The sequence below is a fragment of the Eumetopias jubatus genome, unplaced genomic scaffold, assembly GCF_037043125.1.
Source record: "Eumetopias jubatus isolate StellerSeaLion01/CBP00866 unplaced genomic scaffold, mEumJub1_p1.0 scaffold_11, whole genome shotgun sequence".
NCBI classification, from domain to species: Eukaryota; Metazoa; Chordata; class Mammalia; order Carnivora; family Otariidae; genus Eumetopias; species Eumetopias jubatus.
This window is the reverse complement of record NW_028274817.1, coordinates 107,289,635-107,305,438: the sequence shown is the minus strand read 5'-3', so window position 1 is coordinate 107,305,438 and position 15,804 is coordinate 107,289,635. Positions and strand designations below refer to the sequence as shown.

Below are 15,804 nucleotides of genomic sequence, written 5' to 3'. Positions count from 1 at the left end.
AATGTTAGTACACTTGATGGTGTTGTACACACCCTTTAATCTATCATTATTTTTTAAAAAGATTTTACTTTTTTATTTGAGACAGAGAGAAAGAGATTGAGAGCACAAGTGGGGGGAGGGGTGGAGGGAGAGGGACAAGCAGACTCCCTGCTGAGTGCGGAGCCTGACTCCATCCCAGGACCCTGAGATCATGACCTGAGCTGAAGTCAGATGCTTAGCTGACTGAGCCACCCAGGTGGCATCATTTTTAAAAATTGCTTTTTCTTTTTGCTATTCAGCTTGGATGCTTTCCATTGCCTTATCTTCCAGATGACTGATTTGTTCCTCTGCATACTATAAACTGCTGTTGATTCCCTCTAGTGTGTTTTTCATTTCAGTTATTGTATTCTTCAGCTTTGATTGGTTCTATTTTATATTTTCTATCTCTTTTGAAGTTCTCACTCTTCTGTCAAGTTCAGTGAGTATCTTTATGACCATTACTTTGAACGCTTTATCAGGTAGATTGTTTATCTCTATTTTGTTTAGTTCTTTTTCTGAGATTTTTGTCTTGTTCTTTTGTTTGGAACATACTCCTCTGTTTCCTCATTTTTGTCTGACTCTTTGTGTTTGTTTCTTTGTATTAAATAGGTCAGCTACATCTCCTAGTCTTGAAGGTAGTGGCCTTATTTAGAAGGTATCTTGTGGGGCCCAGTAGTCCAGTCTCCCCTGGTTACCAGAACCAGGCTACAACTGCTAAGGCTGTGCTGGTGGGCAGGACTGATTCCCCCCTCTCTGATTTCCCAGGGCAGGAGTCACTTTGGAGGGGTGCAGTACCACTGGGGCTGCCTGCCTGGTGTAGTTGGGTGGTAGCTGCTTTGGGGGAATGCCAGTCCCAGCTGGGACTGCCCACCAGGTATGGCAGGGCAGGAGTTGCCTTGGAGAGGCACCTGTCATGGCAGGTCTGCAGGTGAATGCCATGGTGGGGTAATAGGTGCTTGCAAGGTGGGTGGAGAGTATCACAACTGGCTTCCACAAGTATCTGGCTAGCTACACTGAAGGAGGGTAAGATAAATAGTGCCTCCCCAAACTTCCATTTCCAGAGAAAGCTCCTAAAGATCCTTTCCCCTCCAGAACATTCGCTAAAGTTAGTCAATAAATATTTATATATAACCCATGTGCTTTTTAAACTGCTTCATCTGTGCTGGGTCCTGACCAAGTATTAGTGTGCTGGCTCTTTGAGAGTGGAGACTCAGTTTCCTATAGCCTTCTAACTCTCACAGAGTTAAGCCCTGCTGATTTTCAAAGTCAGACATTATGGGGGCTCATCTTCCCAGTGCAGGTCTCCAGGGCTGGGGGTGCCCAATGTGGGGTGTGGTCCCTTGCTCCTCAGAGATGACTTCTGTGTCTGTAATGTCCCTCCCTCTTGTGGGTCACCATGTCAGAGGTCTGGTTCTCAGCTGTGTCTCTGTGCCTCCTACTCTTCTTGATGTGGTCTTCTCTTTTTGTCTTTAGCTATGGAAGATCTGTTCTGCCAGCCTTCAGGTCATTTTCAGAGTGAGTTGCATTATATGCATTTATAGCTTTGTTTTGTCTGTGGGAAGAGGTGAGCTCAGAATCCTCCTACTCTCCCATCTTTCTGGGATCCTCCTATTAATACCTATTTCTTTCATTGATTCATGGAAATCTGCAGCTTTTACTAAGGTTTTGGTTAACTTCTTACAGTTTTTCATTATTTTATATTTCTTCATTTAAAAAACATTTAAATATATTTCACGGTAATTTAAAGGCACTTAAGACCATCTCATTGGATCCTTTACACCCCTTCCTTCCTTCCTCCAATTATTCATTTATTTAACATTAATTGAGTTAATATGCTGGTTTTATACTAGACGTGAGGACAGAGAAATAAATAAAACCTAGACCCAATTTCTCAAGATTCCTTCAACATCTTCAGTATGTTTCTAATCTAGAACAAAGAGTTTCATGACATGGAACAGAGTTTTAAAGAATGTGTAAAGCTGTGCCAGAAAAGTCTTTGACTTAAATAACTTAATTTCTTTTTTAGTGGATATGATAATTTTGGTCAAGAGAACCTACCCATTGTTCCTCAAGCTTCTGTAAGGCCAGCCCTGCTACCTTCTATAAAATACATTAGAGTAATATTTACTGACTCATGAGCAGGGTAGTTGTGAGAAACATCACAATATTTATTGTCAGGTCTCATTCAGAAGAGAAATTGTTACTGGAAGTAGTACTTTTGGGAAATGGTTTTTGTCAGGCTAAGTTATTTGTTCTATAACATCTTGTGCTAAACCTGAAAGTAATAGACAAGTATTCAAAGTGAATCTGAATATTTTTTTTCTTTTATCAATATTAATGGCATTACTTCCTATGGACATTTGAAAACATTTAACTTTTTATCATAAATAATGGAAATATAGATTTATTTGTATAATTTAAAAAATTAAATAAATGTTTGTTACTAAATATTAAAAGAAGAAAGTGAAAGTGGTTGTTTTAATTAGGGACTTCTTTGTTCACCATAAGTGGTTGTCCAAAGCTTGGACTTTGAATTTCTATTTCATATGTTTCTTAAAAATATGAAGAATGAAACTATGTATTCTTTTCAAAGAACATTTAAAAAGCATGATGTTCCTTGTTTGGGGAAAAAAGCATTGTTAGTGAAAAGCAAATAATTTGTATGATAATTTTGCCTAAACTTCTGTTAATTGAATGCCATTCTAAAATTTACTAGAGAGGGACACCTGGGTGGCTCAGTCAGATGAGCGGCTGCCTTCAGCTCAGGTCATGATCCCAGCCAGGGTCCTGGGATCGAGTCCCAACATTGGGCTCCTTGCTCAGCGGGGAGCCTGCTTCTCCCTCTCTCTCCCTCTGCTTGCGCTCTCTGTGTCAAATAAATAAAATCTTAAAAAAAAAAATAAAACTTATTAGAGAAACTTTAACTTGAAAAAAATTAGTTTTAAGCCATGAAGGACTATATTAATAGGAAATGTTATACCTCACAATAACAATTTAAAGGAATTTTAGGGCTAAAATTATTATAAAGTGATTTCATAGACTTAGTTTGCTTAAATGAGCAAGGCTGTGAATGAGAAAATATGAATAATAAATGTTCTCCTTCAAAGAGAGGAAGAATGGGAAGATAGAAGAGATCCCTCATTTTCAGTTTTTTTGTTCACCATTTGGTGTGCAGTCCTCCAGGGGATAGGACCAGTAGTCCCATTATTTGTAAGAATATTAATATAAAAATCTGAGAAATTAAGAAAAACACTGAAATGTTAAAACTGAATTTAAAAAATTCATATACGCCCATGATTAAATAGTGTATTAGTTATCTATTGCTACACAATATTACCACAAAGTTAGAGGCTTAACACAGGACACATTTATTATTTCACACTTTCTGTGGGTCAGGAGTCTGGGCATGGCTTAGCTAAATGCTCTGCTTTAGGGACTCACAGAGGTTCAATCAAGGTGTCAGTCAAGGTTGTGCTTGCATCTGCTCCCAAGCTTTGTGGTTATTGGCAGTTTTTCATTCCTTGCAGGCTGCTGGACTGAGGGTCTCCGTTTCTTGCTGGCTGTTAGCCAGAGGCTGCCCTCAGTTCTTTGTCAAGTGGCTCTCTCCGTAAGTGGTTCACAGCCTGCAGCTGGCTTCTTTAGAGCTAGCAAGGGAGAAATTCTCCTTCTAAGACTGCCATCAGTCATACATATATAACCATATATATGTAATCATGTGCATCCTGCCATCTTTGCCATACACTACTGGCTAGAAGTAAGTCATGATTCCTTCCACTTTCAGGAGGGGAGCACACAGGAACATGAACACCAGGAGGTAGGGATCATGGGAACCACCCTAGAGTCTATCTGCCTCAATATGTATATTTTTCTAACTGTATCCAGTGAAATGGCCTAAAAGCAATGTTACCCCAGTAATGAACACCCCTAAGTGCTCAGGTTGTGGTCTCTGAAAACTATTCCCCACTAAAGTACAACTGGACCTTTTGGAGAAATAGCTTATTCCAAGGCTGGAACAGGGAAAATACAAGAAAAGCCAGGGATATTTTTTTGTGCTATAAATAAATAAAGTTCTTAAAGATTACTGGGGTTATGTTCCACTGGCTATTGTCATGACATTTAGAGCATTATAAAGACCAACGGTGGCAATGAGTTCAAACAGATGGACTCTGAAAATTCACTGTTTGAGGAAGCTGTTGAATTAACTACTTACTATGAAAATTCATAATTATAATGGTAAAAAAATTAAGCATTTTATCCTGCCTTTCCGGTAGAATTTGTATTTCATGTAACCAAATATCCCCCCAGATGAAGGAATGCTCTACTTCACAGGTGAATGCTAATTAGTAAATGCAGAAGAGATGATAGATTCTGAAAAACATCACAATCTTGAATGAAATTACCATAATTATAATGATCAAAACACCATATCTACAGGTGTTAAAATGGTTAATGGGAACTGGATTTTTTAAAAAAGATTTTATTTTTAATTAATCTTTATACCCAAATAGGACTTGAACTCACATACCTTACATCAAGAGTCACATGCTCTACCAACTGAACCAGCCAAGCACCCTCGAACTGGATATTTTTAAAATGCAAAAAGAACAATGGTCACTTCCTAGTTTCAGGGCAAAAATATAACTGTAAAATGGAGTGATTAGGCAATCATCACCTTAATCCAGTGGTCAGTCTCAACATCATTAATGGATTAACCATATATTCCGTGTTTTCTGATGTGATTCAACCTGAATGCCCATCACCTATAAAGAATTCTAGCCAAAAATGTTTAGTAAAAATGTTACAGCAAATACAGGGATAAAAGGACAAACTAAGGGACACCTGCGTGGCTTAGTCATTAAGCGTCTGCCTTTGGCTCGGGTCATGATCCCAGGGTCCTGGGATCGAGCCCCTCATCGGGCTCCCTGTTCCGTGAGAAGCCTGCTTCTCCCTCTCCCACTCCCCCTGCTTGTGTTCCCTCTCTCGCTATGTCTCTCTCTCTGTCAAGTAAATAAATAAAATCTTAAAAAAAAAAAAAAAGGACAAACTAAATAGCACCAGAGGTAGAAACTAAGTGAACCAAAAGGTGACATATTCTTCAAAGCAACTGTAGAACTGTCTCTTTAATAGTCAACATCATAACAAAAGGGACCTAATAATCAGATGCCATGGGTGGTCCTCAAATAGATCCTGTTATGGACCAAACAACTGTTAAGGGCATTTTTGTGTCATTTGGGAAATTTTTAATGTAGTCTAGATATTTGATGAAATGGACATAAGGAGTTTGTAGACTTAAAAAAGCAGGTTATAGGGCACCTGGGTGGCTCAGTTGGTTAAGCGACTGCCTTCAGCTCAGGTTATGATCCTGGAGTCCCTGGATCGAGTCCCGCATCAGGCTCCCTGCTCGGCAGGGAGTCTGCTTCTCCCTCTGACCCTCCCCCCTCTCATGTGCTCTCTCTCTCTCATTCTCTCTCTCTCAAATAAATAAATAAAATCTTTTTAAAAAAGCAGGTTATAAAACAGCATGTGATTCAACTGTGATTCATTTTTGTAAGAAGTACACACAGATGCACAGATACATATAATGGTATAGGAAAAGATCTGGAAGTACAGGTACCAAGGTGTTAACAATGCTGGATCTCTGGGGGGGGGCAGGAATGTTTATGAGTTTCTTATTGTTGTTGTAATGAATTACCACAAATTTAGTGCCCTAAAACAACACAAATTTATTCTCTTACAGTTTTGGAGGTCAGAAATATGAAGAGGCTTTTGGGACTAAAATCAAGGTGTCTGCAGGGTTGGTTCCTTTTGGAAGTTCTAGGAGAGAATCCATTGCTTGTGTCTTCCAGTTTCTTGAGGCTGAGGCTGCCTGCATTCCTTGACTCTCGTTACAACACTCCAATACATGCTCTTATTGTCACATCACTTGCTCTGTCTTCTGACCCTCCTGGCTCCCTTTCCTAAGGACCCTTGTGATTACCTTGGGCCCACTTGGACAATCCAGGCTATCTACCCATTTCAAGATCCTTCACTAGTCACATCTGCAAAGTCCCTTTTGCCATGTAAGGTAACATTCACAGGTTCCAGGAAATCAGATCGTGGACATCTTTGAGGGGAGCCATTATTCTGTCTACCATAGAATGTTATGTTTTTTTCTTTATTTTTGTTTATATACTTTGTATTTTTATATAATGTGGATGTATTACTTAAAATATATTAGTTAAAAATAGAAAAGTGTTATAGTTTAATATCAGGTGATATGAAATGTGGTTATTTATAAACTTTAATTTGGCTCCGTGTGAAGTTTGAGCTTCACATTCAGTTATTTTCTCACTTTGTATTTATACCAAATCAGAAAATTCACATTCACAAACATCGCCAGAAATGGCAGCAAGTGTTTGGTAACTGGGTCAGAGACTTTTGTATGTTGGATTGAATAAGAATCCATAAATTGAGAAGTAATTTCTTCCATCCATAAATTGAGAAGTAATTTCTTCCATCGAGTGTTGCCTCCAGACGCTAAGTGGATGAAATATCAAACTCAAATTCTGCAAGGATGAATGTTTCACCTTAGGAGACTATCACTAGGGGCAGTACCGTCCGAGAGTATGCTTTGAAAACATGTGGGGTTACTATGGTTGTTGCAGTGATTGACGGGAACCCCCTGGCTGGGGATTAGTTAGTTGGGCAGAAGCCAAGAATGTCATATGTCCTTCAATGCATGTGACTTTCTTACAAGGATGAATTTTCCTACATCTTATGTAATTTCAAACATCCCCCTAGGCATTCATGTGTATGAAAAACTTAGTTGTAATCATCTGAACCTAAACCTGACCTCATTTTGCATGTAAACTCAATGTACTTTTTTCTCTCTCTAAAATTTATTTTTAAAAATATGGGATGCTTTTTACAAATTTGCATGTCATTCTAGTGCAGGGGCCATGCTTATCTTCTCTGTATAATTCCAATTTTAGTATATTGCTGCTGAAGTGAGCATAACTCAAAGTATTTTTTGCATGGTTTTAATATCCTGGAATTTTCCAGGAACGGAACTACTGTGTAAATTGAAAGGAGCGTGTGTTGTTTTGTTTGGAACTTTCCCAAGAATGGCTTAATGTTTTAGAAAATCATGCCAGTGACATCAATGCCATTTATGGGCTGTGCTAGATATCTTCCATTTGCCCTTCCAGATTCACTCCATCCTCTCTACCTGCTCTGTGTCATAGGAGGGGGCAGTATCAATAGGTTTCTTTGCCCTTCAGCTTCTGGATAGGTTCACTCAATGAAAAGCATGGGCAGGAAATCTGGAAGTTGAAAGGAGAGTGAGGTGTGCCACTTGAAATGACCATCAGGAAGTGAGTGTCGTCTGATCCATGGAAACACTAAAATAGGAAGTGACAACAGTATTCCAGTAGAAAATGGTAACGCTGTATATACGTGATTGAGTCCAAGCTGTCAGAAGGCACAAGTAAAGTGCATGACGCGATATTTTAAACTCCCATGGTACTTGCTTCTACTGATTTACTTCTCCCCTAACCTAAGTTTATGACTTCCCAGAGAGTTCTCTATGACTGATTAACAGAGAAAAAGCACAGGCCTGGTTTACACATGGTTTGCTGGCACCAGCTTAAAAATGGATGTATTCTAGCCCCTGAAAGATGGTGGTGAAGCAAAATATTCCTGGGAGCAAAACTTTGGGCAGGACCTCTTATTGCCTGCTTCATGTGGAAGGATAGATAGTCTGCTTTCTCTCTGGGCATGCTATTGTTGGAAGATGCTGTCACAGCCCAGAGCCACACAGCTTGTTATTTCATAGGCCTGGAACGTAAAATCCAGACCACTCTACTTGAGTCCTTTCCCAGGGCTTTGTTTGTAGGGAGCTGCCTTGAGGGATGAGGTGATATCTCCTTCTCAACAAATTAGAGGCTTGCTCTAGAAGATGTGAATTCCCCCAAGGCCAGTATTACTCAGCTGCAATGCAAAATATATACACAGTGTGTCCACTGGGCCCCTCGGCATGGCCCCTGTGGGACGTGGGGAGTGGGGAACCCATACAAATATGCTGATGATGCTCAGACTGCTTACCATGCTGCTGGCATCCAGTAAATGGAAACAGGCTACTTCATTAGCTTGTAAGTAGGAGAAAAATCTCAAACCCCAATGAATATTTATTAGACACTTTGCAATTAGTTTTATAAGCCTTTTCGATAGGTATGTGACTTATACCTGATTTTGCATTGAGGGATGCAACTCAGAATTGTTCCTCTGTAGTTTGGGTCCCTTAGGGAAAATTTTTGCCACTTTTATGTTTGAATGACTTATTTTTTGTTTTGTTCAGGCATACTCCACTGACAGAGGTGTCACTGCACATCTGCTGGAAAAAACAGGTAAGTTTCAATGACTTCATGAAATTATTTGAAAAGTTTCGTGGCAACAGTACTAAGGACTAGAGGTAAATGGGTTGCCAATATAATAAATCAGAAATTCAGATATTACCAGTTTTTGCTGTTCACACTGTAGGATGGATAACATTCCATGGTAATATTCCAATTGTTTATAGTTCCATTTTGCCCTTTTCCTTTCCATAGTAAGTTTTAATCTTCTGAGATCTGTCTTTATTTCTTTTGGTTCTAAATAATGGAATTTCAGCATTTGGTCTGGGAAACCACAGGCTGTCCTAACTGCCGGTGTAAGAAATCCCAGCAACAGAATAAGATGATTTTCTGGTTTCTTAATATGTCCTTGAAAATGTTATTACTAACAAAGGGGTCTTGTAAGACATCTGGAACTCAAAACTTCTGGCTTGTTCTGTGAACATAACTTTGGCCTTAATAAGCCTGTAATTCTTTTTGTTTGTATTACTTAATAATGTGTTTCCCTGGTAATGATATTTAAATTGCCATCCCCATGTCCTAAAAGCTATGAATACCTATGAGTTTTCTTTAATAGCTAAGGAAAATTTATGTGCACACACAAACTTGTATGCAAATGTTTATAGCAGCTTTATTCATCAGAAACTACCAGATGTCCTTCAACATGTGAATGGGTAACAAACTGGCACATGCATACAGTGGAGTACTTAGTCAGTGATAAGAAGGAAAGATCTACTATTCACTTGACACGAATGAATCTTTTTTCTTAGTGGTACAATATATATAATACAAACATGGATGAATTGTAAATGCATTTTGCCAAGTGAAGGAAGCCAGATTCTAAGACCCCGAAGTATTGTATAGTGCCATTCATAAGGCATTGTGCAAAAGGCAAAACTATAGGGAAATGTATTAGTTTCCCACTGCTGCTATAAAAAGTTACCACAAACTTGGTTGCTTACAACCACACAAATTTAGTCTCTTACAGTTCTGGAGGCCAGAAGTAAAAAATCGGTTTCACTAGGCTAAAGTCAAGGGGCTGTAGGACTGGTTCCTTCTGGAGGCTCCAAGGGAAGATTCATTTCCATAACTTTTCTGGCTTCTGGAGGCTGTCTGTATTACATAGCTTGTGACTCCTTCCTCACATCACTCCAACCTCTTGCTTCCATCCTCATGTCTCCTACTACCTCCTTTGACTGTCTTGCTGCTCTCCTTTAAGGACCTTTGTAATTACATTTAGGACTCACCTGGATAATCCAGGATAATCTCCCCATGGCGAAATTCTTAATCACATCTGCAAAGTCTCTTTTACCATGTGATGTAACATTCACAGGTTGGAGGGATTAGGACTTGCATATTTTTTCAGGTTGTTATTCAGTCTACCACAGGATGGAAAGCAGAGCAGTGGTTGCCAGGGATTGTGGGAGAGGGAAAGGTTGAGTATATAATGGGCTGTACAAGGGTGGGGTAGATATATATGACTCTACAGTTGTTAAAAACCCATAGAATGGGGGCACCTGGGTGGCTCAGTGGTTGGGCATCTTCCTTCGGCTCGAGTCATGGTCCCGGGGTGCTGGAGTCGAGCCCTGCATTGGGCTCCCTGCTCAGCGGGAAGCCTGCTTCTCCCTCTTCCGCTCCCCATTTGTGCTCCCTCTCTTGCTGTGTCTCTCTGTCAAATAAATAAATAAAATCTTAAAAAAAAAACAACAACATAGAATGTTACACCACCAAGAATGAACTTTACTGTTTGCAAATTTTTAAAAACCCATCTGATTGTCAGTGATTCTGGGATGGAATGCAGCATGTGACAAAAGAATCTAATGATATCAAAACTGTATGGTATAACTTTGTTGAAGAGGGTAGGGGGGAATGTTAAATAACTTTGAAAAACTGTTTTTAAGTTTATGGACACAGAGAATAGATTGGTGGTTGCCAGAGGAGAGGGGTGAGGTGTGGGCAAAATGGATGAAGGGAGTCAAAAGGTGCAAAATTCCGGGCGCCTGGGTGGCTCAGTTGGTTAAAGCGTCTGCCTTCGGCTCAGGTCATGATCTCGGGGCCCTGAGATCCGGCCCTGTGTCGGGCTCCCTGGTCAACGGGGAGCCTACTTCTCCTTTCCCTCTGCCATTCCCCCACTTGTGCTCTCTCTCTCTCTTTTAAATAAATACAATCTTAAATAAAAAGGTGCAAACTTCCAGTTATAAAATAAATAAGTCATGGGCATGTAATGTACAGCATGGTGACTATAGTTAATAATACTATATTGCATATTTGAATGTTGCTAAGAGAGGAAGTCTTTAAAGTTCTCATTACAAGAAATGTGTAATGTGTGTATGGTAGCAGATGTTAACTGGACTTAATGGGGTGATCATTTTGCAGTATATACAAATATTGAATCATTATGTTGTATACCTGTAACTAATAAAATGTATGTCATTATACTTCAATTTAAAAAAAGAAAAACTGGTGTTTTGACTACATATTATAAGGCTAACAATAAAAAGAACTGTACATAAATGTACTCTAGTTGGTAGATACATACAGAAATATAGATATGTACATATAGGGTAGTATACTTAGATATATTTTCTGGCTCTGGCTTCTGAAATGTTCTAGAAGCAGTGCTACCCCAGCAGCAATGAGCACACCTAGCACCCAGATCTTTGTTCCTAAATATCATTTTCCAATAAATGGAACCAGTGCTCCTTAAGGAAATGGCTGATTCTAGGCTTAGGGCAGGGAAGATATGAGTACAGAACATCACTAGGACCAGAAGAAGAGGACAATAGGAGCCTGCACCTGGCCTCTCCAGACCCCTGTGATGAATCATATACTGTGATGTATATTCTGACTTTTGTGCTGTTGCTATCGCATGTCCTTTCCCTATAAGAAACTGTACATTTGTAAGCCATGTCATTTTGGGTCCTGTGAGTCTTCTTTAGGATTTGAACCCTGCTTACATGCCACTGTTAGTACAGCTATATATTCAGTTTTTGTAAATGCTACATGACACTAGGAAAAAAAAAACAGTATATTATCTAGTATTCAATACATGTTTCTTTCCAGGAAGCTATTAAACAACACTTATTAATCATATTATTAAGTGATATTCTATCTTTCTTCATATTTTGGCTTTATAAATTCCAGTGTCATTTTTTAAATGTCAAATTGTACTAATGTAAGTATTTTCATCTTTGATTTCTCTTCATTTGCATTTCTTTTATATATTTCCCTGTCCTTTACATTAATCTTTTTGTTTCATTCTGTTTCATTTAAATAACATAAAATAGAATTTTTTAATCCAATTTGGGAATCCTAATTTTTATTTATTTTTATCTTTTTTTTAAGATTTTATTTTTAAGTAATCTCTACAACCCATGTGGGGCTTGAACTTACAACCCTGAGATCAAGAGTCACATGCTCTACCAACTGAGCCAGACAGGCACCCCTGTGAATCTTGTTTTCTTTTTGAATCTTAATTTTTAATAGGGGGATCGATTCCAATATATTTATTATGGTGACTAATACTTTTTTTATTATTCATGTCATATTTTTTATGCTATCTTTTTTAAAAAAAGATTTATTTATTTGAGAGAAAAAGAGAGTGTGAGCAGAAGGGGCAGAGAGAACCCCAAGCAGACTCCATGCTGAGCGCAAAGCCAACTTGGAGCTCGATCTCATGACCCTGAGATCACCACCTGAGCCAAAACCAAGAGTCAGATGCTTAACTGGCTGTGCCACCCAGGCATCCCTTTTTATTCTATCTTTAATGTTTCCTTGTTTTTAAAATTTGTTTTATGATTTTTTAATCTGTTTTTCCCTTTTGAGTGTTTGCTTTTATCTTCATTTCTTTGGAAGCCATATATACTCCTTTTGGTACTGGTAAGTGTGACCTTTCTGTTTTTCAAAAGCATTCTGTGGGTAATGTATACAGTATGTATATGTGTATGTATTATTTTAATTCCAGTGTAGTTAACATAGTGTTATATTAGTTTCAGGTGTACAATATAGTGATTCAATTCTGTACATTACTGAGTACTCATCAAGATAAGCATACTCTTAATCCCCTTCACCTATTTTACCCATCTCCCTACCCACCTCCCCTCTAGTAACCATCAGTGTGTTCTCTGTAGTTAAAAGGCTGTTTTTTTTGCCTTGTCTCTTTTTTCTCCTTGTTCATTTGTTTCGTTTCTTAAGTTTTACACATGAGTGAAATCTATGGTATGTAAAAATATGGAACGCTTCACAAATCTGTGTGTCATCCTTGCACAGGGACCATGCTAATCTCTGTATCATTCCAATTTCAGTATTTGTAACTGCCAAAGCAAGTAGAATGTACACAGTATTTTAATAGCAAGAAAGCTGTCAACAACTGTTAGGATCATGTCAAAAGGACTTAGGAGCCAACCTAAAGAAGTTTCCCCTAGTCACAGTTGGGATAATTTGAGCATCAATAAGAATAATTGCAGTGGATTGAAACACATGGAATATGTTTGAATCATGAGTTTATAATACTATCAAACAAACTTATTTTTCACCTTTAAAAAAAAAAAACTTGAAGTATTAACTTCCAAAATGGTGGGGTGAGGTCGGAAGACACTTTCCCTAGTGAAACAACCATTTAACTGGTGAAAATTATTTTAAAAACCCAACCATTTAAAGTCTCTGGGATTGTCCTAAGAACATGCAGCAAATAGAGAAACATTTATCCAAGAAAATCTACTGGTAAACCTTAGTAAGAGTAATGAACTTGTTACTTAAATGGGAGTCTGTGACATTTGAGCCACAAACTGCTTCCCACTTCCCAGCTCAGTCTGATGGAATCTCTACTTTTTTAAGATGCAGCCAAAGAGATGGGACTCCATTTCCTCCCAGCTCCCAGTCTAGGGCTATGGTTTCACTCCAGGAAGGGCAGGCCATCAGCATCTCTCATCACCCCAACTCTGTGTTGCAGAAGCCATATCCAGGCAGGTTCAAGGCAGAGGATTGGCGGTCCCATCCCTGTCCAGCCTCCACTGTGGGACAGAAGTTCTCCTGCACGTGCAGCAGGCTGTACTACTGGGACCCGATCACTACCGCTCCAGCTTGCTCACAGGGCAGAGGTTCCATATCCTGAGGAGCAGGACAAGGCTGGGGGCCGCTATCCCCAGAAGAGAGACTCTCTCCTTCTTCCAGAGGGACTGGGCTGCGATGACCTGAGCCCGGAGCTGCGTGTGCCCACGTGGAAGGAGCCTGTCTGCTACAGCCTGGGATGGAAGAGAGCTGAGGCAGCTGGAGAGCAAAGGCGTCCTGACCAAATCGATGGAGTTCTTGAATCCAGTCAACAACCTGAAGGCCGGCACCACGGCTTTACTGGAATGCCGTGAGCTTCAGATGAGAGAATTCATGGAAAGCACCAAGGAGCGTGCAGAACACAAGGGCAGCCCTCAATAAATGGTGAGTTTCCTCCTGTCTTAAGGACTGCAGGGGTTTCTGTGGTGAAAAGTTGGCGTTAAAAACTGTTGCCCAGCTGTGCCGGTGTATAGGGAGGTAATTTTCCCCGAGGTGGGGTGAGTTCTTTCAGTCTGCAGATGGAGATGTTCCTCGAGCTCAGGAAAACCTTTTCCCAGAAGATCTTGCACGACTGCATCTCTTGGCTAGCAACAGCGAGCACCTGTCCGTCTCGGCGTTGGTCGTCAGATCTCCGTGTCTGCCGTCTCTCTCCTCCACCTGTGAAGGCTGAGTCCCCGGGGGCGTGGACGCGGGTGACCGTATTAAGCTCCACAGTGGTTGCCCCCCTGCTCTTCCCGCAACCTTCCTGGGCCACGTGAGGCCCCGCGAAGGACTCTGAACCACTGGCTGCCCCCAGCCCGGCGGCGCGGGCAATGGGTTCCTGCCCCTTCCCGGCCCCACCGTCCTTCTAGCGCAGCTGCGTGCGTGTGAGGCGTGGCTTCTCGGCCACCGGCTGGGAGCAAAGTCAGCGGGCGGAGCCGCCGCGCTGCCCACGGAGCCCGGGAACCCCTGCTGCTCCGCGCAGAGACCTGGCCCGGGAGCTGGTTGGAAATGCAGAGTCTCGGGCCGTCCTGGCCCCCGCCGCAGCAGAAGAGCAGGTTCACGGCACACACACACACACACACACACACACACACACACACACCCTGCCCCGGGAGTGGGTGGGTGGGGGCGGGGGGCGTTGTGTGCCCGTTAAGTTCCAGAAGCTCTGCTCCAGAGCCCAGGTTACGGCTCTGTAACCCTTTTATTCCGAATCCAGCGGTTCTGGCTACGCGCGGGGTCACTCTTTACAGCGAAGACCGTCCCAGACTCCTCCCCAGACCGCATCATGGCATGCTCTGACTCGACTTCTGACTTCGTTTTCTTTTCTTTTCAAGATTCTGTTTATTTATTTGTCAGAGAGAGAGAGAGCGAGAGAGAGAGAGCATGAGCGGGGGAGGGGCAGAGGGAGAAGCCGGCTCCCCGCTGAGCAGGGAGCCTGACTCGGGGCTCGATCCCAGGACCCCGGGATCATGATCTGAGCTAAAGGCAGTCGCTTAACCGACTGAGCCACCCAGGCTTCCCCTGACTTCATTTTCATGTGAATTTGCCCTCAACGTAGTGTCATTACCGTAAAGTGGGGACTCCACTGCCGGCCACTGGAGTCTTACACGCACAATTCACACTTTACCGAAACCTTAATTTCACTCAGATTCCTGCTGTGTCCTCGGCTTCCTTCACCTTTGAGAGAATTACGAAACGTTCCACATTTCTGCCAGCTGCTCCTTCCTGTTCTCAATCTGGGGTGTTTGTTTCTGTTTGCTTTATGTCTGTGTGCAAAAATAAGCAAAAAACATTTGTGGTTCATGTAAACATAGAGCACAATTCAAATTTGTTCCATATGAGATTCTCTGATGAGGAATTCTTACGTTCTGTAATTGGTGAGGATATTTTTGCTTTTAAACTGTAATGTTGAATTATCACTTCTTTTGGCATATTTATTTAATGTATTTTGGGGTGAAAAGTTATGTCATTAAAAAGGAGTCTTTGTTCAAAATGTGACAGATTTTTCAAAAGCTGTTTTAGCAAATGTTGCTAACTGAAAGATCATTCTGTAAGGTAGTTATGTTCTTGGCAAAAATTAAAAAGTATGAGCACATCAAAAGTTAGCCAAGAAATGGGGATTTGGGAATTCTCTTCTTCTGCTGGAAGGAATATATATTCGTATAGTCATTTTGGAGAGTAATATTGAAAATGTGCCATATCCAGCAATTTTACTTCTTTATACTCCAAGAGAGACTGTTATAAATGTGGGCAAAGAGGCATTTACCAGGATATACTAATGTTTCTTAAAGTATATTGGTGTGTGGCCCAGTTGTCTATGTATCACCTGGGCTCCTGGTTAAACTGTAGATCCCTTAGCTCTATCCCATACCTACTAAAGATTATG

At 40.8% G+C, this 15,804-nt stretch overlaps 2 non-coding genes across 2 annotated transcripts; both read right to left on the bottom strand.

Annotated features, from left to right (window-relative positions):
- Positions 1-6,906: 6,906 nt before the first annotated feature.
- On the bottom strand, positions 6,907-7,011 carry LOC114223641 (U6 spliceosomal RNA). Its single transcript, XR_003612205.2, has one exon. It is a non-coding gene; the product is annotated as a U6 spliceosomal RNA (small nuclear RNA).
- Positions 7,012-12,611: 5,600 nt separating this feature from the next.
- Positions 12,612-12,716, bottom strand: LOC114223643 (U6 spliceosomal RNA). The gene has a single exon (XR_015769529.1). It is a non-coding gene; the product is annotated as a U6 spliceosomal RNA (small nuclear RNA).
- Positions 12,717-15,804: the final 3,088 nt, after the last annotated feature.